We start from the raw sequence: 24,475 nt of genomic DNA on the forward strand, positions 1-24,475 counted from the left end.
TACCCGACAGATAGTAAGTCCTCAAGTGTTACCTCTGATTCTGTATGGTGGCGTTTAGCGGATGTCTAGCATTCACGCAAGGAGGCTCTGTTCCAGAAGGGCAGGACGCTGGAACTGCTGCTTCGCTGGGGGTAGGAGGTGAACCTCAGCTTCCGTCTTTGTAAAATGGGTCCACCTGGCCACTCGGTGGTTTGTTGGGCTGATCAACTGGAACAAGATGAGAGCACAATTTGAAAACTGGAAAATCCCATGAATATAGGTGGTGCTATTGATCACTACCAGGTCCTATTTAAAATACCTAATAAGGAATGCTATCAAAATATCCATCTGTAATCATTTATGCTCCACATCTTGTCCTCCCGACTTTCTGATGCCTGTTTTCTATTTCACTTTCCGTCTTGTCCCTTGAACGCCTTACACAACCCCAGGGAGATGACAGGTGGCCGGCTTTGTCATGCTGTGCTTCTTGCTGTTCGTGGCCAATTGCGCTGTGTCAGAGCAGTTGGCTCTGAGCCGGAGATGAGAGAGGACCTCTGACTCCAGCTCACACTTGAGCCTCTTTCCCTGGCGTGTCCCTAGCACGATCCCCTCCCCTGAGAAGTCTGTCAACCTCTAGCCAGCACCTCACATCACACCAGGTGGAAGGAAGCAAAGAGCTGCGTGAGACTAGCCTACGAAAGGATACTTTCATTAAATTACAAATCTCCATGAAAGCAAAAATGTTACATGAGCACTTACTATATATAAGGCACTATCCTAGCGACCATACGGTGAGTAGAAAGTTTAGCCCAAAGGTAACGAATAGTTTGTTATGCTACCTACAGGAACAAAAGGGAAGGCTTCCCAGGGACAGACTTTTTTGGAAATTCGCAAAAATTAAAATAACTGGAGACATGCGGCTGTGTTCCCGTGTTGGGGACAGCTTGTGGAGCACTGACCGAGGCCCTGTCTCCATGGCCCACCGCACCGATCGCGAGGAACTCTTTGATGCCAGAGCCTCCCAGGCAGCAGAGTTTCCTCAGGAACCCTGCCCACTGTGCCACACTTCTTGAGCCAGGGCCCTTCGGGGAGGCCAGTGAGGTATATATTCCTCAAAGGAATTCCACACATCACCCCCTGCTCTCCTCACCCGAGTGGAGAGTCAGCAGGAACCCCTCTCTTATCCCCTCCAGACGGGTTTTGTTAAAGGGAGTTACTCCCAGAGGATGTGCTGTTGGGGGCTCGTGTGATGCTTTATCACCACTGAACATTGGAGACTTTTCCCTTAAATTGAAATAAGAAATCAACAACTGTTTGTTTTAATGCCTCCCAAATGCCTAAAAGCGTAGAAGTCTCTTTTAGGGGATGGAAGAACAAAGGAGCAGACCCAGTCAGGGGCTTTGTCTCAGCCCATCTGTCAGAAAGGAGCTGCCACTTCCTTTTGGGTCCCATAGATACGGAGTCTGCACTAGAATCTTTTTCTGCTGTTGTGCTGTCGGAAATGAGTGAGCAAGCTTGCTGAGGCCGCTTCTGTCGTTTGTTACGGATCCTGCGTGTCAGGGACACAGTCTTACAGTTTCACTTCTTTTTACCCCAAACCTCACTCCGGTGTAATTCATCAGGTGGCACTGAAGTCACGTTTGATGTGATGGTAACTTCAGCTGCACAGGTGCAGCCAGAAAGAGGAAGACAGATGGGAACTCCCCCCCCCATTTTGCAAGTTAAATAACCTTGGTGGTGGGGACAGGGGGACATCATATCATTTTGTGAGAGCTGGTGCTGTTGAGGTTAATGACAGAGCCATCTTCTGATAGTGGTGTTTGAGGATGTGGCACCATTTTATTTTTTTAAGATTATTTGAGAGAGAGAGGGAGCGTGCACAGACACACACACACACAGACACACACACACACGGGCGAGCATAGTGGGGGGAAGGAGCAGAGGGAGAAACTCTCCAGCAGACTCCCCACTGAGCGTGGGACCCAACGCAGGGCTCCATCTCACGACCCACGAGACCATGACCTGAGCAGAAACCAAGAGTTGGGTACTTAACCGGCCCACCCAAGCACCCCTGTAGGAACCATTTTAAATATTCCTTAGTAAAAAGCATTAACAGGGCATTTTGGGTTTTGTTTTTAGTCCCCCACTCCCCATCCCCTAGAATCATTAGGTTCTAGATCAGCAGTCTTCAAAATATGGTCTATGGTTCACATGTAGGTCCCTAAGACCTTTTCAGAGGGTCCGAAAGGCCAAACTATTTTTATAATAATACATAAACATTATTTGCCTTTTTCACTCCTTTCTCTCACAAGGGTCCCACGAAGTTCTCCAGGTAGTACACGCCATAGGATATCCCAATATATTGAATGCTGAAGTAGATATGAGAAGCTGGCTGTCTTCCTTCCGTAAAGCCAGACAATTGAGACACTTAGAAGACCGTAAAACAACACCAGTCTTCTCACTAAAGAATTTTTATGTCCCATTAAAATGTTATTTACATCAACCTGTAATGGGTTTATGAATGTTATTTTAAAATCAATTAATACATATTTTGAAAATTGTTCAGGCTTAGTTTCTAATATGATAAATATTGGAACTCATAAGCCACATCATCAAGAGCTCTTTGGGTTCCTCAGGGGCTTTTAATGATGTAAAAGGGATCCTGAGAAAAGTTTGAGAACCACTGATCTAATACAAGCGCTCTTCACAGAAGAGCCGGGAAGATCTATTTTCCAGCAGCGCCTAGGAGGGTATGATACCAGCCTGAAACCTGCCGTGATTACCTGTGTCTGCAGAATGCATTACAGAGTTTTCACTCCAACCCTCAGCCCCCAAGATGAGAGCTTTGCCTCTCCTTCCAGCACGTTCTGCCATCACTGCTCTGCGCTCCAGGTGGGCTGGAAGAGCGTGTGCCTTGGCATGCTGATGCCTTCCTACTTTACCCATCCCTGCTCCTTGTCCTTGGTCCCTGCCCTGCACCCCAGAGACACCACGGCGAGGGAACCCCCCTTCCTCCCCCCATACCCTCAATACCTGAACCTCAATTTGCCTCCCTGTCGTGTCCCTAAAAGGAGAAAACAGTTCTTGTCTCACAGGGTTGTTGCAGAGAAGGAATGAGCTCCTTTCCAAGGTGTTTGACACGAAGGGAGTGCTCAAGTGTCACCTTCTGTTATGAATAAAAACGCTGTTGTCATGTCCATTTCACCCGCATTCAGATTATAACTCCTCACGGGGAGAGGAGGCCATTGGCGCTCTGTGGGACTGGCCCAGCGACTGCTGGAGGGCAGTTCCTCTTAAGAAATTCAACCCGGGGCGCCTGGGTGGCTCAGTTGGTTAAGCGACTGCCTTCAGCTCAGGTCATGATCCTGGAGTCCCGGGATCGAGTCCCGCATCGGGCTCCCTGCTCAGCAGGGAGCCTGCTTCTCCCTCTGACCCTCCTCCCTCTCGTGCTCTCTGTCTCTCATTCTCTCTCTCAAATAAATAAGTTAAAAAAATCTTTAAAAAAAAAAAAAAAGAAATTCAACCCGGAAGGGGGTAGTTTGCAAAAGAAAATGGAGGAGACTCTGTTACCATCGGCATGATTCTTATAGACACAGTGATCTATTCTTCATCCTTCCCTCGAACAGATGGAATTTCTGTTTGGATTAAGGAATGAGAAGGACATTTACTGCAGACTTTCTAGGCACCAGACCCTTTCTGTAGTTTTGGGTTTTTTCTCAGCCATCCCCGCGATCAGCCTGACTTTAGCAGTGGCAGGCGCTCTTCGCTGTCCGCTCTGGTGAGGAAAGTGAAGCCCAGAAATAGGAATCTTGCTTCAGACTGCCCTGCACTGAGAAGCAACTCTGTATTTGAAATCCAGATTGTCTGAAATAAATGCCCATAAATTTTTCCATAATGGGGCGTGTGGGTGGCTCAGTCGGTTGAGCGACCGCCTCTTGGTTTGGGCTCAGGTTGTGATCTCCGGGTCATGAGATTGAGCCCTGCATGTGGCCATGCTCAGCATGGAGTCTGCTTAGACTCTCCCTCTCCCTCTCCCTCTGCCCCTCCCCGCTGTGCTCTCTCTCTCTAAAATAAAGAAATAATTTTTAAAACCTTTCCACAACCACCAGATGTAATGAGTGAAACTGGATTGAGTCATAGGTCAAAAAACTATTAGATAATCTTGGGATAGTAGGTTAACTTGTTAAGCCTGCCTTAAATTACCATAGACTCAGTGGCTTGAACCAACAGAAATTTATGTCTCACAGCCTGCAGGCTAGAAGTCCAAGATCAGGGTGTTGGCAGGCTCGGTTTCATTCTGACCTTAGCTTGTAAATGGCTGTCTTCTCCCCATACCTTCATATGGTCTTCTCACTGTGTGTGTTCAGCCAGATTTCCTCTTTTTACAAGAATAGGAGTCGTATTGGATTAGGGCCCACCCTAATGACCTCATTTTCATTTAATTACCTCTTTAAAAAACCCTGTCTGCAAATGCATCACATTCTGAGATACTGGGGATAGGACTTCAACCTATGAATTTTAAAGGGACACAATTCGACCCATAACAGACAACCAGTTAACTCTGGACATGGACTGGGTATCCAGTGGCATTATGGGATTGTTGATTTTCCCACATGCAACCATGGGTTGTAGTTCTATAGGAAAATGTCACTTTGGGGGATGCGTGATGACGTGTATAGAGGTAAGGAGTGACATCTCTATATTACTTTCAAACAGTTCAACAACGACAACAAAAGTCATAAGGGCAATGAGAAAACTGCAAAAGACACCAAAACGGGCAAACTCAGAGGAAGTATCTGCAACACAGGCAGTGGACGGGGGTGTAGGGTCCCAAATATGTCACAATTTCTGCAGGTCATTTGAAAGGGGGAGGAGGGGACATATTTTGTTTCTGGTAAGGAAGGATATATATATATATATAGCAAATTTGCCCAAAGAGAGTGTGCCCTCTCTAGAGGTCTTCAGGCAAAGGTTCAGAGTTCCCTGGCCTGGCTGAGTGTCACTGTGGTCTTCCCTGAAGGCTAAGAGGATTGAATGTGTAGGCCTTGAACGTTCAGTCCAGTGCCTTGTGATCAGGAGTCAGTACTGATCTCCCGTGTGTTTCCAGCCATGGAGGGAGGTGATGGGGACCTGGGAAGTCAGTTCTGTTCACTGCTTGGGCTTCTGAGTGAAGGGAAAAGCTTCCACAGCCCTGCACCCATCTTGGCAAACTCACTTTTTCTGGCCTCGCAAGGCTCTGATACACCCTGCTGGCAAGCATTCTTTATGTTTTCAAGGTTCAGCTATGACACCAGCCAAGTATTATGGGATATGACTAAGATAAGTAAATCTCTTTAAATAGGTGCTTATCCATTCCATTTCAAAAGGCTCAAGGCCCAATATCAAAGAATTCAAGCCCATTGTTTGGTATGCCTGAGGGATAATAGCCTATCAAGTATTAGGAGTAGTTCTATTTTCATCCTGAAACTCTGTGTGTGTGTGTGTGTGTGTGTGGTATTTTTACCCTCATTTTAGGTCAAGGCTATAGAAAACTATTTAAAGTTAAATATCTTTGTGCTCAACTGTTAGCAAACTCAGGAAACCTTATGAAAGGAAAAGAGCAAATCAACCATGCTTTCTGGTGAATGGGACATTTGAGAGGAAGGCAAGACAGAAAAGCCACTGTCTAGACTCCGTGGTGTGGCAAGTTCCCTTGTCATCGATCAAGGGAACGTTGTGCTCACAGAGCCCAGTTCTAGAGATATGATATAACAGGTCAGATCAGCAAGTGCATAAACAGAAATGTTTGTTTATACCATGTCAAATTCTGGACAAAATATTTATTTGAAAAATGAAAAATATTTATGTCTTGAAAGGTGTTTTTGTGGCAGACAGAGATGGAAAGAAAGGTTTTAATCATTTTTCTTCCCAAAGCTTCCCAAGCTCTATTATAAGCTACAAAATCTGCTCTTAAGTAACCTGCACTTGCAAGAGAATCAAAGGCATCATTATCTCCACTCGTCAATTTTGCTAACATCGCAATGATCCCTGTTCCGAATTGAAATTTTTCCTTTGTTCAAAAATCAGGTTATCATGGTTTCTTCCATTAGGACAAGTGAACATTTCCACAGATTACTGTGGTGCAAATCTCAGGAGTAAAGAGAAATGAAACTTAAGCTTACCAATGATAGTGGTCTTTTTTTTTTTTAATTCAACACTAACGTCATTTTTGAGAAGAAAACTTAAATATCTGGTTTCCTTCTGGGAAATTGCACTGTTTTTTTTTTTTTTTTTACCTTCATCTTAAAAAAAAAAAGTCTTTACTCGTCTAGTCTCAAATATGAAGTTGAAATAATTACTGCATACCTGAAAAATCCAACATTGACACATAGATTTTGTTTACTAAGATGACAGGGTTAACAAAATTGGATAGAACATGTGTCCTGCCTGGCAAAATTGAACATAAATATTTGTGTCAACATATGCTTGCCACAATTAGAAAAGATTTCCATCACACTCTTGCCTTGAGCACCTTTGGAGGAGTTGATTTGCCATCTGCGATCATTAGAAACTTAAATCCCAGATTAGAGAGATAATAACGAACAATTGCTGCTTTGTTGCCTTCCAAACATGTTGCCGTATGACATGCAAGGAGTTTTATGGAATGCAGGCTTCATTCCGTTTTAAGCACAGACATAAGCCTCCATTAATATTGATTTTTAATGATATCCTTGTAATGGGATTTTTAAATAGAACCCCTCCTTGTAGAGCATCAGCATTTGCAAATTTAACTATTCTTACATCTGACATGTGGGCAACAGATTGAACCCAGAGTAAATGTTTTAAAGGTTGGGTAATATTGGAATGATGGAGGAAATGCTGTTTCTGTAGTAAAACTCAACAGTGAAGCAACGATTTAGGCATTTGAACTCCCACTTTGAGAGGCTTGAAATGTAATATGTTTCTGGTTGTTTTCTTCTCCGAGTGGGATTTTCTGTTTTACTGTAAATTGCCACCGCTATTTAATATGTGTGTGTTTTTCTTGGTATAAACTTCAAAAGGGATGTGGACCTAGTAGAAAAGCCCTTGCCTGAAAGAAGAGCATAAGGTAGCAGCCTTCCACACATAGCACTTTCATCCTGGTTTCTCTTCACATGCCTTTGAGATCAGTTTTCAAAGAGCCTGCAGCAAATGGACATTGGTTTGGGGATGGTATGGAGGTAGGAAAATACACATGTGCACACGCACACGCATGCACGCGCACACACGGAGTTGTCCTTGCCCTGCTGGGCTATACGCTCTGTGTCTAGATTATGCATTAACTTGACTCAGTTGGAGGGACTTGGGGTTGAATTCATTTAGTTTGGCAGGGTTGGTTAATACTCTGCCTCTACCATCAGCATCCTTACGATCCAGCAGAGACGCTAAGATGATTGCACGGTCATTGTATTATCCTGCAGAATAAGAGGCTGTGTGGTAACAATATCCCCAGGTGATTGTCAGGCACATAATGGTAGAGAAGTTCTTCCACTGACAAGTGGGCATGCGGGGCTGTCGCCCACGTGCAGATGATGAAGCCTCAAAGTAGACTGGGAAGCGGTGGAAATGGAGAAGTCGATCCAAGAGAAAGCACACGTGTGTACATGTGTGTCTGCGCACGTGTGAGACCATTCTTCAGTTTGAGCGGTACTGTCCATAATGCCCTCTGAACAGCCGCTGCCTTGTTCAGCTGGGAGGCCACAGGAAGAGTGGGTCTCAGGGAGCATGTCCTGCTTCGGACCTTGACTTCACTCTGGGCATGATGAGAAGCCCCTGGAGGGGTTTGAACCCACAAGTGCCATGATCTGGCATATGAGTGGATCTGCTCTGGCTTCTATACACAGAATCAGGCGTGAGGATAGCAAGATTAATTGCAGGCGGCTTGTAGCGGTCCAGATGAGAGATGTTGGGTGCCGAGACCAGGGAGGAGCTGTAGGATTGGTGAGCCGTGGTTGAATATCTGCTGAGAGTGGACCCGGTGGGATTTGAGGGCAACTTAGTTGTGGGGCATTGGAAGAAGAGAATAAAGGATGAAGCCAAGGATCAAGCCTGAACATCTGAGTGCATTTGGCATCATTGGCTGAGGTGGGGAACATGGGGGAAAGGCAGGTCAGCAAGGGTGAGAAGGTAGGAGTCTATGGTCATGCCAGCAAAGGACTCAGAGAAGATAATAGAAGCCTGGGAATGCCTCAGGCAAGTTCGGCGTCACACAACTCTTGAGGAAACTTTCGTGGGGCTTAGTGTTGTTAAAGGTACCTGAGGGATAAAAGATGATTGGCACCAAGTAAGAGCTCACCTTGCAGGAAGAGGAGGCCCGCCTCTGTTCCGGAAGAATCTCTGGAGTGGGAGGCAACTGAGTCTGTGCAAGGCAACGGATGTCTCAGGAATGTGGGCATTGAAAGTTCTCTGCACGTTCAGTGCTTTCGTTTAGAAACGAACAGAACCAGGACTAGGCAGAAGGAGGAGCAGGAATTAAGAGAGGGTGGCCCTGAGTCCAGTTTGGGAGTTGAAGAGAAAGAGACTCATGAGGGGAACCAGATGAGGGACTAGGGGAGTCACTGGGGAGACAAGAAGGGACTCGCTGTGAGGGAGAGAGGAACCCCTTCCTGTGAGAACACCCGTAAGGATAAGTGAAACAGGGGGCGCTGTTTGCTGAGGCCAAGTCCGGGGTGCCCTGGGCTGATCTTGTCTGACGTCAGAGGTGAGCTCATTCACGGAAGACAGGTGTGCAAGGGGAGACATAGAAGTATTGAGGCCTAAGTTTCTCTGGCATGTTAGGACATCCAACACAGCTTTCTTCTGCCTGCTCCGCCGAACAGAATTGATCTGCAGCTCCCCCAGCTTGTCACAGCTGTCCTCCCGCCAGCCCCGTTATCATGCGTCTAGAATCTCAGGTGGGAGGCTGTGTGTTTGTGTGTGCCCACACACCTAACTCAAAAGCTGCTTCCAGAGCTTTGATTACGGGTATGCTTGACTCATTTATCCTTGACTCAGTCCATTTTTATTGAGTTCCAGATGTGTGCTGAACCCATTGCATGTTCCGACCTCCAGAAGCTATCTGCCTTTAAACTCTCAACTGACTTGGTGACTCCCTGACCTGTTTTTCCCCTAGCTCTAAGTTCCTTCAGATACTTTATCTCTGCAGCGCCTGGCTTTATTAATCATGGCCAGTCCTTTGGCCTAAGGCCATGTTGGACGCCATACTCCCCAGTCTTGACTATGGTCTGACCTCTCCTTGCAGAACTCACTGTGGCCACCAGGGTTCCGGCCGGAGAAAGAGCCCCACAGGCCTTCCAGGGGGTCAGCGCAGCGTGGGAGCCCAAGGGAGGTGGCCCAGGGCTGTGGGTTAGCCTTGCAGGCTTGGTGCCAGGCTGGGTGCTGCCCGAGCAGCATTACAGAAAGCGGAAGGAAGGAGGGGTCTGTGATGGGCAGTGTAAAGGGAGTCGCCTCTTGAGTTCTGGAGAAGAGAGCAAGTAGATGTCTGGATGTATGTGTGGTAGCGGGTTCTGTGAAGAGGTTGTGGTTAGAGAGGCTACTTCGGATCTGGGGGCCACAGATGCAGCCTCGTCTCGTGTGGTAAAGTCTAGTGCTCTAGACTTCTCCACTTTACTCTAGGTCAGAGGCACCTGGGGAGCTGGGCTCCAGGGGGGGCTGGGGCAGGGCTGACGACGCTTGTGCCTGATGATCCTTGGACTAGCAAGGCTCTGAGGGCACCCCGGGGCACGGCCGGTCCCTCGATGGAGGCCTGTCTTCAGTGTGGGGACCGAAGCTGTCAGGAGCAGTGGCTGGCAGAGCCGAGAAACGGGGAACCCGGGCGCAGAAGGCAGGGGGGGCCGGTAGGAGCCCCTCGGCGGTGACCCGGACTGGGGACATACATTTCTTCTGGCTGGAGAATTGTGGGAACTTTTTAAATGCTCGTGTTCTTCGTTATAGTTGTGAAGCTACTTGGCTTGTGTATGACTCTCCGTTATTTTGGGGCAGGGTAATACTTTTGTCACAGGAGAGTCAATGTATGAGTTTAAAGAGCTTGTTATTTGCCAGAGACCAGCTTGGGCACACTGCCTAACAAATGTCCTGAATTTTAGACAGAGCCCTTGGCTGTTTGTGTCTAATAGGCTTTGACTTTCAGAGAAGCAATATATTTGCATATGTGTGTTGTATGTAATATTTATATACGTAAGTGTTTCTACTTTTATATGAATATGATATATATATAAGCACCACAGTCTATAAATCCTAGCATCTTGGAGCTAACTGGTAATTTACAGATTAGTCCAATCCTCTTATTTGCATAGGAACCATTAAGGTACGAGAAGAACAGTAAGTAGTAACATATTTCAGAAGTCTTATTGGCTCATTGATGATGTAAAGGACTAACCTAGACCTCATTATCACATTCTATTATGATTGGGATGAAGAGGGGTCACTTTCCTTTTGAGAAAAGAAAAAGCAGCGTAATAGTAAGGTTGAGTTTCACATTTCCAAGGTCACCATATGCGGGCAGCCCAAGCATCCAGTCCCTGTGAAGGGTCATCTCTTGCACAAATAGTATACACAGGCTGTGATGTTGTAATTTTTAGTATTTTTTAAAAATCTTATTATATTCGTTCTTATAAATACTTTTCCACACAACCTCTCTTAATGATTACCATACAAAACAGTCCTTTATTTGTGTATAGAATGGACATTTGACAGTGATGGGGATCTCCTGGCCCTGATTTGCCCTGGGGTTTGTGTCCACTCATGAGTGTCAGCTGCCTGGGGCAACATGACTCAGAGAACAAGGTCTGTCTTTTGAATCATTTCCTTCTATTTACTTGCTTTTCACTGATGGCAACAAAGCTGTTCATGGTTACAAGCACAGTGTAAAGTTGTTCTAATAAATATATGCAGCGCAACTAAATGGATAAGTGAGAACTGACTGTTTATCTGGGGGAGATTAGGGGGAAGGTAAGGAAGGTGACGCCTCTCTGACAGTAGTTCTGCCAACACCAACAAGATGTGAATTGTCTGCCAGACAGGTCCAGAAACCATGCAGGTAAACTCACTAGGCTTCTAACAGGCATCACAGGGCTTATGTAGGAAGGCAGGAATGGTGGCCGGCAGAGGCAGCCTGCTGAAGTGCCAAGCGCCCCTTGATCCAGCAGAGCCTGAAGGTGCATCCTTGACTATGAAAACTGCCCTGACCTGGGTTCTGAGACCCAGCGGCTGCACAGTTCTGTAATAAGCTTTTGACTCTTGCGTGTTAGGTGAGATTCCTGTTCAGATGTGAATCAGTCCAGCATGTTTGAATGCTACCATGTGCATGGCACTTTGGGAACCCCCCAAATTACAGTTACAACACTGTTCTCTTGCATATACATAGTAGGATAAAGGACATGCCACACATATCCGTCTAGTAAATAACACAAGGGTATGGAGGGGGCACACATGGTTTATAGGAAGTATAGACAGTGTGTAGAAAGTGAACTCTGAGTTAGATGGGAGAGGAAATCACTGTTGATCTGAAGAGGAATGACATATTCCTGGCTCCATGCGTGTTCCATGTGAGAGGCAGGGAAGACCGAGAGAATAAGGACCATAAAGGTGGTGGAGGAATTAGGCCAAGTGGGGAACATGGGTTAGTCTGGAGAGATGTATAATGTTCTTGTTTGTGATGTGTTTTCGTCTCTCACACACGCTGTGTTTTCTCCTGCCTCTGACCCTTGCTGTCAACATTCTCCTTCTAGAAGTTCTTCTCCTTTCCATCTTGAAGTCCTGCGTAAGCTTTCAGATATGCCCCCTTTGCTGCCTTCCCATGGGCATTGCTGGGCTATCGCAATCTAACGAAAAGACCTCCTGCTCATTTCTTAGGCCAGCTTGTTGGGCATTCTGTCCCTTTCACTTCTTGGGCAACAGAGTGGTGCATACCCGTCATGGAAGGGCAGCCCCCCCACTGTACCCAGGACTGAGCAGAGTACTCCATATGGGCGGATTCATTCAGTCAGTCGATGCTTGTCGAATGCCCGGCTGGTAGAAGTGTGCAGAGGTCAAGAGCACATAGGAGGGGCACTTAGCCTAACCCAGACTGAGCAGGAAAAGATTCCCAGAGGAGGTTGCACATGGAGTGGGTCTTGATGAGTTAGACATTAAGTATAGATGAAGAACTATCCATTGAACATCTAAAACGCATTTAGAAAATCTTGCCAGGCACACATATGCAAATACCTGAGTTTCAATCCCTTTCCTGCATTATTATATTAAGCCTTCTCAGCCCAGAAATGTTGTCACTGTTTTCTCACGGATCCACCTGCTCTCAGGCTGATCTCAGGGCTCAGGCTGATGCTCCTCCAGTGAACGGTATGCGGAACGCTTAGAGGGGATCAGAGCTTCTGAGGTCCATGAAATGCATCTCAGTTTACTTATTGCCTAAAAGACTTTAAATAAAAAAGTATGTAAGTGATACATGATGACTGGGGGCAGGGAGGGGAAAACAGCTCATACACCTAAATCCCACCAGCAAGAGGCAACCAGGTGTAACATTTTTGTTTTCCATCCTTCTAGATGTTTTCCTGCAAACATGTCTTTTTTCAAAAATGGGATCCTACTATACTATACATCCTAGTCTTCAGCCCCTATCTTGGGATCACACTGAGCATTTCTTAGAATATAAGCTTTGTAAAAAGTATCTTAAGTGCCTAATCCATCATAATGCCTACATTTAGCTCTGTGAGTCCAACTTCAAGAAGCAATAAATGGAGAGACAGAGAATCATTTGCAAACTTTTTATTCTGACAGACGCAATGTTGGTGGTAGGGACATTGGTGGTTAAAAGACTAGGCAGAGGAGAATAAAGAACTCTGCCTCGAAGTGATGTTTTCAAGAATACTTTCAGAAACATTTTGCAATGAAATGATACATGTCACTGATGGCTGGTTTTATTTACCAAAAAGTTTCTGGGGAAACTAGCTGGCTTTAAGTTAGAGGTTGCCAAATACTAAAGTTTGCAGGCACTTCTAGTATGATTTCATTTGAATTTCCTTTTTCCAACTTGGTTGGTTGATATTTTGCTAATGACTGACTTATTTATTTAGGCTTTTAAGCCATTCTGTGCAAATACCTTATGCAATGCTCCCCTCCCCCCACCGCAAAGTTTATTTCTTTTTACCAAGCCAAAAAACACACTTCACATCCGGCAGCAACCAACAAATGGATTGGCTCTCCTTTGAAGACTCATAAAATTCAGCTTCGCATTTTTGAATAGTGACTCTGGGCCTGAGGTCCCACTGATGAGACAGTGTTTCTGCCCTGGAGGTCCAAGTTCTGGTGAAGAGAAGGAACAGCATCCCCGGGAAATGCCCTGCTTGGGGGTGTCCTCCCGAAGGAGGTCATCGGTGCTGGAGCTGAGTGGTGAGGGACGAGAGAGAGGAGGCCAGGCATGGAAGGGCGGGAGTGGCGTGGCGGGCAAGGGGAGGGCAGGGCAGAGTCCCGCGGGGCAGGTGCCATGGCTGCAGGCAGTGCGGTCCTGCTGGTGTGGGGGGCGCGGGGGGCGCAGCACGAGGTTCACAGGGACCGAGGAAAGCAGGCCACGATCAGGTGGGGCGAGGGGCTTTCGGCTGCTGGGGAGTCAGCCACGGCGCTGCCCTGGAGCTGCTTCACAGGCGGTTGGAGACGCGAGTCTGAGGGTTTTGCTTAAAGCCACATGTAAAGATCAGGAGCCTCTGAAGACCCGTGCCTCACCCGGTTCCTCTTTTGCTCATCTCGGTGGCGGAACAAGAGAATAGAAGCATGAGTAGAGTCAGTGAGAAATCAGGAAGTAGAGGACCATGAACGGTGACCCTAGGGGTGCCTGAGTGATGCAGTCGGTTGAGCATCCGCCTTTGGCTCAGGTCATGATCCCAGGGTGCTGGGATCGAGCCCTGCTTCGGGCTCCCTGCTCAGCGGGAAGCCTGCTTCTCCCTCTCCCTCTGCCTGCCGCTCTGCCTGCTTGTTCTCGCTCTCAAATAAATAAATCAATAAAATCTTAAAAAAACAGTGACCCTAAAAAAGTGTGGTCAAGTAAGGAAGATGATAATAGCCGCGGGGGGCAGGGGTACAAGGTCCAAAGGGGATTCTTTTCAGCAGAGTTGAGATGCCATCATATGCATGGGCCAAGAGAAAACAGGTGATGGAGAGAGAGCGAGTTGGATGCATGGGAGACAGTGAGGAACAGATGAGAGGGACAGTGCTGGTGCTGAGGGGTCCCTGCTCACTCCTGACCCCCCTCCCCTCTGAGCCTGTGGGAAGACTGCAGAGCAGGGTGAAGCCAGAGGTGGATTGTAGTGCAAAGCTCGGGAAGCTGAGAGAGTTCATTCCTGATGGCATTGTCTTCCTCAACGTGGGAGAGCGGGCTGTGGTCTGACAGTTGGGGTTGGCGTGAGCGACAAGGTCTGAGGGGCTGCGGAGAGGAGCCCTAGAAGGAGTTAACAAAGGATAAAGGCAGGAAGAGCCTATCCCAGCACAGAGTCTGACACACAATAAGTGTTCACTTAACATTCAATTAAAAAATAATGTCAAGATGGGGCGCCTGAGTGGCTCAGTCAGTTAGGCATCTGCCTTCGGCTCGGGTCATGATCCCAGGGTCCTGGGATCGAGACCTGCATCGGGCTCCCTGCTCCGCGGGAAGCCTGCTTCTCCCTCTCCCACTCCCCCTGCTTGTGTTCCCTCTCTAGCTGTTTCTCTCTCTCTCTGTCAAATAAATAAATAAATCTTAAAAAAAAAAAAAAGTGTTTACTGTTAAGTCTACTACTCTAGGGGCACCTGGGTGGCTCAGTCGGTTCAGTGTCTGCCTTTAACTCAGGTCATGATCCCAGGGTCCTGGGATCGAGCCCCGCATCGGGCTCCCTGCTCCATGGGAAGCCTGCTTCTCCCTCTCCCACTCCCCCTGCTTGTGTTCCCTCTCTCGCTGTCTCTCTCTCTCTCTGTCAAATAAGTAAATAAAATCTTAAAAAAAAAAAAAAGTAGAAAATTAAAATAATAATAATAATGTCAAGGGGTGCCTGGGTGACTCAGTGGGTTAAACGTCTGACTCTTGATTTTGGCTCAGGTCATGACCTCAGGGTCATGGGATGGAGCCCTCTGTGGGGCTCCACACTCAGCAGGGGATCTGTTTGAGACTTTTCCCCTCCGCCCCTCCCCCAACTCTCTCTCTCTCCCTCTCTCCCAAATAAATAAATAAATGAATCTTTTAAAAAAAAATGTCAACAGATGGTTGAAGAGTATCAAGAACCCAAGTGAGGTTGGCAACCATGGATTTATCATGGTATCATTATGCATGTGTGGTTGTTCTTCAGTTTTCAGCCTCAGAGAGATACTACTTAAAATAGGAAGATGGAAACGACCCCAGTGTGGCTCTTTTCCTGGGCAGTAGCAAAATTCAAGAGTGGAAGGGAGTGAAGGATATCATTCAGAGAGTGGTTAGGGGTGAGCCAGGTAGCATCTGACCCACTGGGAGAAAAAGGAGGGGTTCAGGGGTTTGAGGGGACGGAGACAGTAAGGGTTGGAAAAGTGGGGACCATCACTTTTTTATTATGTACCCATAATGCATACCATAAATACAAAAGTTTCCTCACTTTTTAAATGATGATATTCGCATGTTGTTCATTCTAGGCTCTGTAAGATAAAATGAGAAGTAGTCTAAATTTCCAACAACAAAATCCTAAGTTCAAGGTGGTACATGATATCTTTGGGAATCAGTGATGGTGTCACATATGACTCAGGTAAATACATGTGGCTGGGAGAAGAGTCAATATCCAGCACAGTATTAACAATCAGATCTGGTTTTTTCTCCCTCTGAGAATCAAGGATTGTGCTGACTGCAGAGTGATGGCTAAGATATGTACTCACCCGTTCAAAAATGTGAGGACCCACTACGTGCCGGTCAGTGTGGTGTGGGGTACCACTTACGTCCAGAGTGCCACAAGTAATGAGAAGCCATGGGAGAGACTCCCTGACCCTCAGACTGGTTTCTCATGTGATTTAGGAGAAAGGGTCAACTAACCTATATGCCTTTTAAAACAAAGCGTGTGATCAAGTGGCCACATGAGCACTGGAGTGTAAGTAGTTTAGGAAAAATGTGTAGCCCAGGGCAGTCTCGGAAAGCTGGATGGATTTGGAGAAATGTTATACAGTAGTTGGAGAGAAAAAGGATGGGAAGCTCAGAAGGCACCCGGTATACCCTCGGGACATTACCCATTGCCACATTGACTTCTATCATTGAACTACATTCTAGGCTAACTTGAGAACTGCACGGAACCCTGAAACTTAGCTTTGGGATAAAGCTTTTAAAAAAAAATAGTAATAATAAAGTGAATAGAAATAAACATTTAAAATATCTTAACTGAAAGAGTAAATCAATTTTTCCATGACTAGATCAAGTGGTTTAAATTCAGACATATGGAAAAATTTAACTTTCAATTCCAGATTCGAAGCCTAATTCGGGGAGAAACCCATTAAAGTGATGAAGCAGTTGAACAATAAATCTTTATTTTGTAGAGAATACAGTGAGTGCTTGGAGGTACATCGTCATTTCCGTGCTTTGGGATTATTACAAACACCAGCATCTTTTCCTGAGAGTTACAAGGCTGTGATTTATAACTGACTTCAGGGCAGGGGTGGGTAGGAATTTATGGGATGTTATCCTTCCAGGAAGAATTAGGACAATTTTTTTTTCTTTTGGATGAAGATACTTAAAACAACCCAGGTTTTAAAGTAGTTGAGTGACTCTTCCCCTGGAAAAATTATTAGTTTTCAATCCTGTCGCCTTTGAACATTCAGTAGAGCTGTCACTGGAAATGGAAGGAAATGAAAATGCGGACAGATACACTCCCTCCCCAGGAAGGGTTTATAACAGAATACTTTGAATTTCACACAAATGTTTTACATTATTCATTAAGTTTACTCCAGTACATTTCAATTTGTTGCCTGGAGTGTGAGTAAATTGCAGTTTTCACTGCTTTAAAAAAATTTTTTTGGGGGGGGTGCGCCTGAGTGAGACGCCTCAGTCGGTTAGGCATCTGCCTTCAGCTCAGGTCATGATCCCGGGGTCCTGGGATCCAGTTCCACATCGGGCTCCCTGCTCAGCGGGGAGCCTGCATCTCACTCTCCCTCTGCCTGCCACTCTCTCTGTCAAATAAATAAATAAAATCTTTAAAGGAATAAAATTTTTTTTTGTTTTGGGGAGTCATGGAGACTTAACACACTGCAAATTTCACTTTTAATAAATGACACTGAAATATTTTTAATGCCCTGAAATAAATGAATGAGCATTTTAAGAGTCTTGTAATTAAAATAAGAAATATGAAAGCCATGGGTGGACATGGTAGAGCAATCATGGTTCTGTTGTTTTTTTCTGCTGGAACTTGTGGATTAACTGTATGTAATCTGTAATTCACAAGAACTGGGAAGTGTCTATTTAGGTCTGATTTTGTCCTTTTTAATGTTTCTCATCTCAGTTGTCTTCAATTATATGAAGACAGCTTATCTGGAGATATATTTTTTTATATTCCTTTCATGGGTTCAAACATGTTTCCAATGAGGTATGGATGGGATATTTTGGGGTTTTCTGTTTCTGCACTCTGGATTTTTAAGATACTCAATTGATCGAACAGCTTCAGGGAGCACAAGTAAACCCAGCCATGCTAAATGTTCATGTTGATTATAAGCTATGTCCTGATTTCAGGTATGTTTTTAGAATGGTAAGTGAATCTTAAAATAAGGAAACTTGATAGATGTGCAGTGATTTTGGCAGGTACCCAGTAAGTTGTTAAATGCATCATGGGCCCTCGTTCCATGCGCTGGATGACACTCATAATGGATTTTGATTATGTGCTTGGTAGTTAGTGACTTACAGAAGGCAGGATGACAGGCTTTTTCCATTTTAAATTTTAAATAATGTATCTTTGAGGTATTAACAGAGGGCATTCTTAAGTTGAAGGGAAAGAAACAATCATTATCTTTCGGGGTTGTGTTATCCTTTGTAGCTAAGTCAATAGCTTCCTGTGTAAATGATTGGCTTCAGCATACCTAAGATTTGGGTTCTCTTTAAAGACAAAGAAAAAATCTATAGATACAAATCCGTCTTCAGGGTCATTAGACAAACTTCAAAGTGTTAATGCTCATGAAAAGAAGCCCTATTTTGAATTTTTTAAAAGATTTTATTTATTTGAGAGAAAGTGAGCATGAGGGGTGGGGGGAAGCAGAGGGAGAAGGAGAAACAGACTCCCCGCTGAGCAGGGAGCCTGACTGGATTCCAGAAACCAGAGATCATGACCTGAGCTGATGGCAGGTTCTTAACTGATTGAGCCACCCAGGCACCCCTTGAATTTTTTATATGAGTAACAATTTTGGCATAAAACAGCCAGATCATGGTATAGCATTCAGGCTTTTCTTTTTTTCTTAAGTTAGTGTAATATATGACATCCATAAATAGTCGCACCTCTAGAGAGGGAGCAGAATGTCTTTTGAGCATCTTGTAGGTGGAGGGAGTAGGCTACGAGGGTTTACCCAGCAGCAGCTGTAATGGCGGTGTGGCTTCCAATGGCCTGTTACATGATTAACTCGGCTCACTCGGTCCCTTTTTCTGGTTCACTGAAGACTTCCTCCCCCTGTCCTTTCTTGTGACCATCCATTCTTCAGGAGAGGACAGGCACTGCTTCTGGACGAGGGAATAGATCCTCCTGTCCTCAGTTTTGTTTGTATCTTGCTTTCCTATCATAGTTTGGATAAAAATCCCTTGTTTGGTCATTTTTAGTTAGCTCCCCATGTTCAGAGCCTTAGGTTTTGCTCATTTTGAAACATTCTCTTTGTTAGAAGTTAGATGCTTCATGAATAAGACTTGACTTCTTCAACTCTAAATGGATGTATTGTTTTAAAAATCTAAATCGTTTGGAAGGGGTTGAAATCAAATATAAAAACCCCATTTTCAAGTTCAGCCACTGCTAACAGTTACTATATTGATGTTGGTTTTCACCAACTTACTTCTTTTCTAAAGCTTCTGTTGAGCCTTGGCTCTGCAAAATGGGGATATTAACATCTTTCATTCACCTCTTCTCTGCTCTGACTAAGGTGACAAACTAGTCCTGGCTTACCCAAGACTTCCCCAGTTTTAGCACTGGAAGTCCCATGCCCGGGAACACCCTCAGTGCCGGGAGGGTGAGCCCCTACCTATAACTTCCCAGCATGTTAGACTCTAATTGTTTTACAGTATCATGGTTTAATACTTCTGTTATACTTATTGTCACAGCGTAACTATGAATGATTACTTTGTCTATGGATTGTTTCTAACAATTGAAAGCCAATATGCAAATATTATTCACTGCGGAACCAAGTAATATATACCCAGATCCGTGGAGAATGAAATTCCATTCTGGATTGCTAAATTTTGCTGCTTGAAGATTTTTCCAACAGCTTCATTTATACACTCCTCTACTTTGGGGTTATATTTGGCTCCTACTATCTTTTTCATGCCATGTTCTCTTCCTTAGATTCCCATCTTCATTTGGTAGACTATTCCTTGGAGTAACTTTATGTATAATATGCATGGATGGTAAGCTCTGTTAGTGCGCGTTTGAAAATGTCTGATTTTGCCTTCACACTTGATTGATAATTTCAGTCTAGATTCAAAATGATAGTTCTTCTACTTTGAAGGCATTGCCCCTTGGATACACTTACAATTTAGTGTAACCAATGAGTCTGGTGCTGGACTGATTCTTATAACTTAGTTGATTGTATATGCATCTGTCTTGTTTACCTCTTTGAAGCTTTTGGGGATTTTTACTTTATCCTTACTTCTGATATTTCACCAGTTCTGTTTTTGAATCTTTTTTGTTGACCTTTGTGATCTGAAGTTTGCTCGGGCTCAGGATATTTTCTCCCCACTAATACTTAACACAGTCTTCACAGAGAACTCCTGTAGATGAGTTTAGGACCTCTTGGAATCAATTCTCCATATCTTTCATATTTTCCCTCTCTTTGTTTTGGCTATATGTTCTGGAGATTTAAATTTTGCAGCCTACTGAATGAGTCTTTAGCCATATAAATTCTATCATTTAGGCCATTAGTTTTCTGTTTTGGTACTTATTTATTTAATAATCTGAGAATTTTCCCATTCTTGTTCTTTTTTCCATGAAAGGAATATGAATATCTGTATTATTCCAGTCCTTGTGAAAGTATTGTTCTTGACAATGATGAAATTGACAGATGATCTTCTTGGATTGCTTAGAATTTTTCTTTTCCAGCATCAAACACTACTTTAATTTGTTAATTTTTAGATAGAACGTATTACTATTTTCCACCCAAACCCTATACCTCTCGGTTTTTTTAAACAATTTAGGCTTTCCTACCTTCCTATGCTCTCCAGTTGCTTGTAAATGTCTTTCCTTCCATTTCCTGACTCTTCCCTAGAACTCACTCTGATTGCCCTCCCTCCACTCCATTTACATAAAAGGTTCTGGGGCCCTGTCAGCCACAAGCAGTCTCCCCTTTCTCTTAACACCCGTTGGCCCTTGCTTGAACCTTTCTTGTCATTGCCTATCTCTCACTCCTGAGGATCACCACTGCTTCTGTGTGATTGCTGAGATGAAGGCAAATAAGGGTGTCAAGAGGACAAGCAAATGCCCAGGCACAGGAGGGAGAAAGATGGGGAGTTCTAGTGACCGGGAAGAGGCTGTCCCTGCCAGGTACCTCTTGTGTAAAAATAGCTAATCAGTGGTTAGGGGCTTACCTTTCCACCTCTCAAGTAGAAACTTAATTGGTTTGCAACAGTTTTTCAAATTATTTTGTGTTGCAACATTCTTTTAAGTAACAATTAATTAGTCAATAGATGACCAAAATTTAGAAGCTATTAAGATTCTCTTTATATAGCTGAGAATAAGATAATACAACCTAGATGCATTCCTGAAATTTCTCTGTGGTTTGGCTTCAGTAAATTACTACTTTACATACAGTTTTTAAAATAGATTTAGATTTAAGTTTAAAAGCGAGAACCACTTGTGTAAACATCATTGAATACCATTCTTTTAATGAATGGGGTAATGTTATTTATATTCTTTCTTCACTTCCTCTGGAAAGCCCATTTCTTTTAGGAAGGCTTTAACTTATACTGTACTCACCTTGAAAAGTGAAAGGAATTAACTTTAGTATATTTTAACTCAGCCACAAATTCTTACTGTTGCTACCGAGAAGTGCTTGGCCCAAATCTCTGAGTCCGATGTTTCTAAATTGGACTATCTATCTTAAAATAGCAAACAACAATACACGTATCCCTAAAGTAGTGAATAGGAATGTTTAGGGGATGAAGAACCCTTATTTTATTTTCCCTTTAATAGAGAAAATGCTCTCTATTTCTTCCTTTCTTTCTTTTTTCCTTCCTTCCTTCTTTCCTTCCTTCCTTCCTTCCTTCCTTCCTTCCTTCCTTCCTTCCTTCCTTCCTTCTTTCCTTCCTTTCTTTCTCTCTCTCTCTCTTTCTTTTTAAATCCATTTTGCAGTTTGTGTTTCAGGGAAGCTGTAAGTGAGGCCAGAACCGATGACGTGGGGTTTCCTGGGCTGGACTGAGGAATCTGGATTCACGCAGACAGCAGTGGGGGGACCTTTGGAAGGATGGAAGCAGAGAAGCAGAAAGTCACGTGATCATGTCGGTTGTATAGATGACAGGATGGCAGAAGAATTAGAGGCAGAGCAGAGGGGAGGTCGTGGTGTAATCCTTGCCAGAAAGCCGTGTGCCAAGACAGTAAAAATTCTGATTTTTTATTCTGTGTTAATTATGCAGCCATTAGACCATTTGCTGGTTATTTTATAAAGACTTAGCCCTTTTAGAGCTAGAAGGGGCCTTGGGGATCTTTATGCCACCTGTGATTTTTACAAATGGCAGAAACCTAGGAGCTAAGGAAACAAAGTGATTCCTCCAAGTCTAGCAACTCGTTGCTAGCAGAGCTTGGGCACGGACGCAGCTGTCCTGATGCCAAAGCCAAGGCTTTTCCTGTGATGCTACCTACCCTTCCTACCTGCTCTCTGCTATGCGCATGCCCAGGCCAGCGTCCCACCTGAGGTCCCATCACCTGGTGATTGACCACACAAAGTGTGATACCGACAGACGTAGTCAGTTCACGCCCCACTCTTGGAAATGACTTATCTTGCCGCTTTCCCTACTCTTCCCAAATACACATTCTCACTCATCAGATTCAGAAGATGTCTCGTCTTTTACTTCCCAGGAAAAAAAAGGAAAAAAACAAAAATCACCTAAGAACATGCTGGCCACCGCCGGCCATCAAACCCAATAACTGCCATGTGCCTGTCCCTTGTGATAACCAGCCAAAGTAGCCCAACCTTACTTAACACTGCGCTCCGGGCCCTAGGTCCCAGTTCCTTCTGTCTTTTCAGGGAACTTTTGAAGATTTCCCCGTTTCTATATTTTCAACCCCTCTTCAGTAAACGATCTGTTCTCTCAATATTTATATAGCCTCTGGATGCTCCCACTTGAAACCCTGCTTACCATACGTACTCAGTGAGCATATTTTACTCATTCATTTAATAATTACTTGGGAGCAACTACCCTGTGGTAGGCATTGGGCATCCTGTTGCACACAAAGGAAATGGGGTGTTATGTGGTCGAGTGGGGCAAATGGATGCTAAACCATATCTGTGGTTGCTGAGCATTTACACTGGAAAGTGCAATTCTAACTAACTTTATGGCAGTAGATAGTACATTTCGGTGTTTTCATATAGCTACCGTATTTCAGTGTCATGGTGAAAATGGTGGCACTGTGTCCTGTCTAGTATATCTATGTACCACTGGAGTCCTGCCCTTTGTTCTGGGTTTAAAATCACATGGCCAAAGGCCCATGCTGTTACAGGCTCTGGTCACTTGTATATACCCAAGTACCTGGGCTAAAAATGCATCTAAGCAGAAGCCGAAGAAATATGCATCTGCTCATGGTGTCAAGTGCAGACTCCCTGAAGTATTTTTGAAATAGCATTCGTGTTAAGTTTGAATTTTTTTTAATCAGCAAAATAACTGTCTAAGCACACACAACGTACCCTAATGACATATTTAATAAAAAGACAAATAGTTTTCTCAAGTACAGATTTAAAACGACAAGGTCTCTATGCATATGTCAATTATCACCCGTCTATTTTCCTCATGGGCTACATAATTCAATTTTAGCATTTCCCCTCTTTTTAGAAGTAAAAACAGACCACATTTGCAAAACCAAAGATTTCCAGGAAGTCCTAGTTGCTGTAATGGCAAGGAAGAAGTAGATGAATAAATCACTGTTTGGTAGGAACTGTAAAATGTTTTATTGGAAGTCTGCCCTCCACATGCATGTTTCCTTTTTTTTTTTCTCCCTGAACCTGAAAGCTCATTGAAATATCCTCAAGATGGATGTTAAATAAAAACTCTGTGATATATTTGGTAGTTCATTTTTAAAAAACTGAAGTCAAAGCCTGTTTTTCTTGACTGATGTGGAAAGGTTAAAAAAAAAAAAAAAGACCTTCAGTGAAAGGAAATTACCTTTCTAAATATAACATTCTGAAATGATGTAACAATTTTTTCCATATGTTGCCTGAATAAAAGTAGTGTTTTTACAGAAGCCTGGTTAAAGAAAAGAAAAAATCAGTACTCTACCATTAAATAAACAGGCAAACACAAATTCAGATTTCTAAAGCTATCTCCCAAAATATCAGATTATTAAATATCTGGCATAAGAAACATGGTATCTTCTGTTTCCTTATACTAAAATCAATTTACTTACAAAATATTCCAGGTTTCAAAACCACAGCCATCTGAATTCTGTTCATTTTAGGGAATTTCTCTATGTTAATTAACATCTTTCATTTTTCCCTGCTTACTTACACATCTCAGTTGCTCCAAACAGTTATTGATCTAGACTGAAAGAGGCTCATGGACTCTAACCTTAGAAACTTCTAGAAATGTTCATCCATTTCCATGACTTCCTCCATTTTATTAAATACAAAATCTGCCAAATCTTACCACTTTCCTAGTCACCTCCCTGCTTCTGATTTATGTCTGGACTTGCAGATCTTTGGAAACATTTGCCTTACCTGTAGTATTCCTCCACCGATGTGTTACCAAGCCCCAAGTTCTAATAGTAAAGTTGTATTACTTTTATGCTTTCCAGAGCACACTGTGTAACTGCAGCTGCCCCTGGGCTTTGTTATTAGCTGAATCTGAGACCCCCTCCCCCCACCGCATCCCACTGGCTGGAAGGTCTGTGAGTTGTAAGTACCGAGTCTGTCCTAGTCGCTTTTGGATCATCAGCACCTGTGTCTGGTACCCGGTGGGTGCTCAGCTGTTGGTTGCCTTCCAGGTACTTCAGGAGTAGCATGGTTGCTGGGGTGATAGGGAAGTGAGCTGGGAATGTGTTGATAGCTGTACAGAAGCACTTGAGATATAGCTGCCATCCAGTCTGTTCCCTGATATGCATCCCTCCGAAGCCAGCTG

General features: G+C 44.2%; 1 protein-coding gene across 4 annotated transcripts in view; it reads left to right on the top strand.

Moving 5' to 3' along the window:
* The window catches only part of PLEKHG1 (pleckstrin homology and RhoGEF domain containing G1), a 226,066-nt gene that overhangs the window by 22,306 nt on the left and 179,285 nt on the right, over positions 1-24,475 (top strand). Inside the window, exon 2 of one of the 4 annotated variants that reach the window (XM_064598221.1) lies at positions 24,153-24,252. The exons of 2 other annotated variants lie outside the window; for them this stretch is intronic. The gene's annotated coding sequence lies outside the window, so the exon portion shown is untranslated. Of the gene's footprint in view, positions 1-24,152; positions 24,253-24,475 lie in introns of those variants that run through there. One more of the 4 variants, XM_064598220.1, reaches the window with a different exon arrangement.

The sequence above is a fragment of the Mirounga angustirostris genome, unplaced genomic scaffold (assembly GCF_029215605.1).
Source record: "Mirounga angustirostris isolate CCGP_5_RB_7025 unplaced genomic scaffold, mMirAng1.0.hap1 SCAF_8, whole genome shotgun sequence".
Lineage (NCBI taxonomy): Eukaryota > Metazoa > Chordata > Mammalia > Carnivora > Phocidae > Mirounga > Mirounga angustirostris.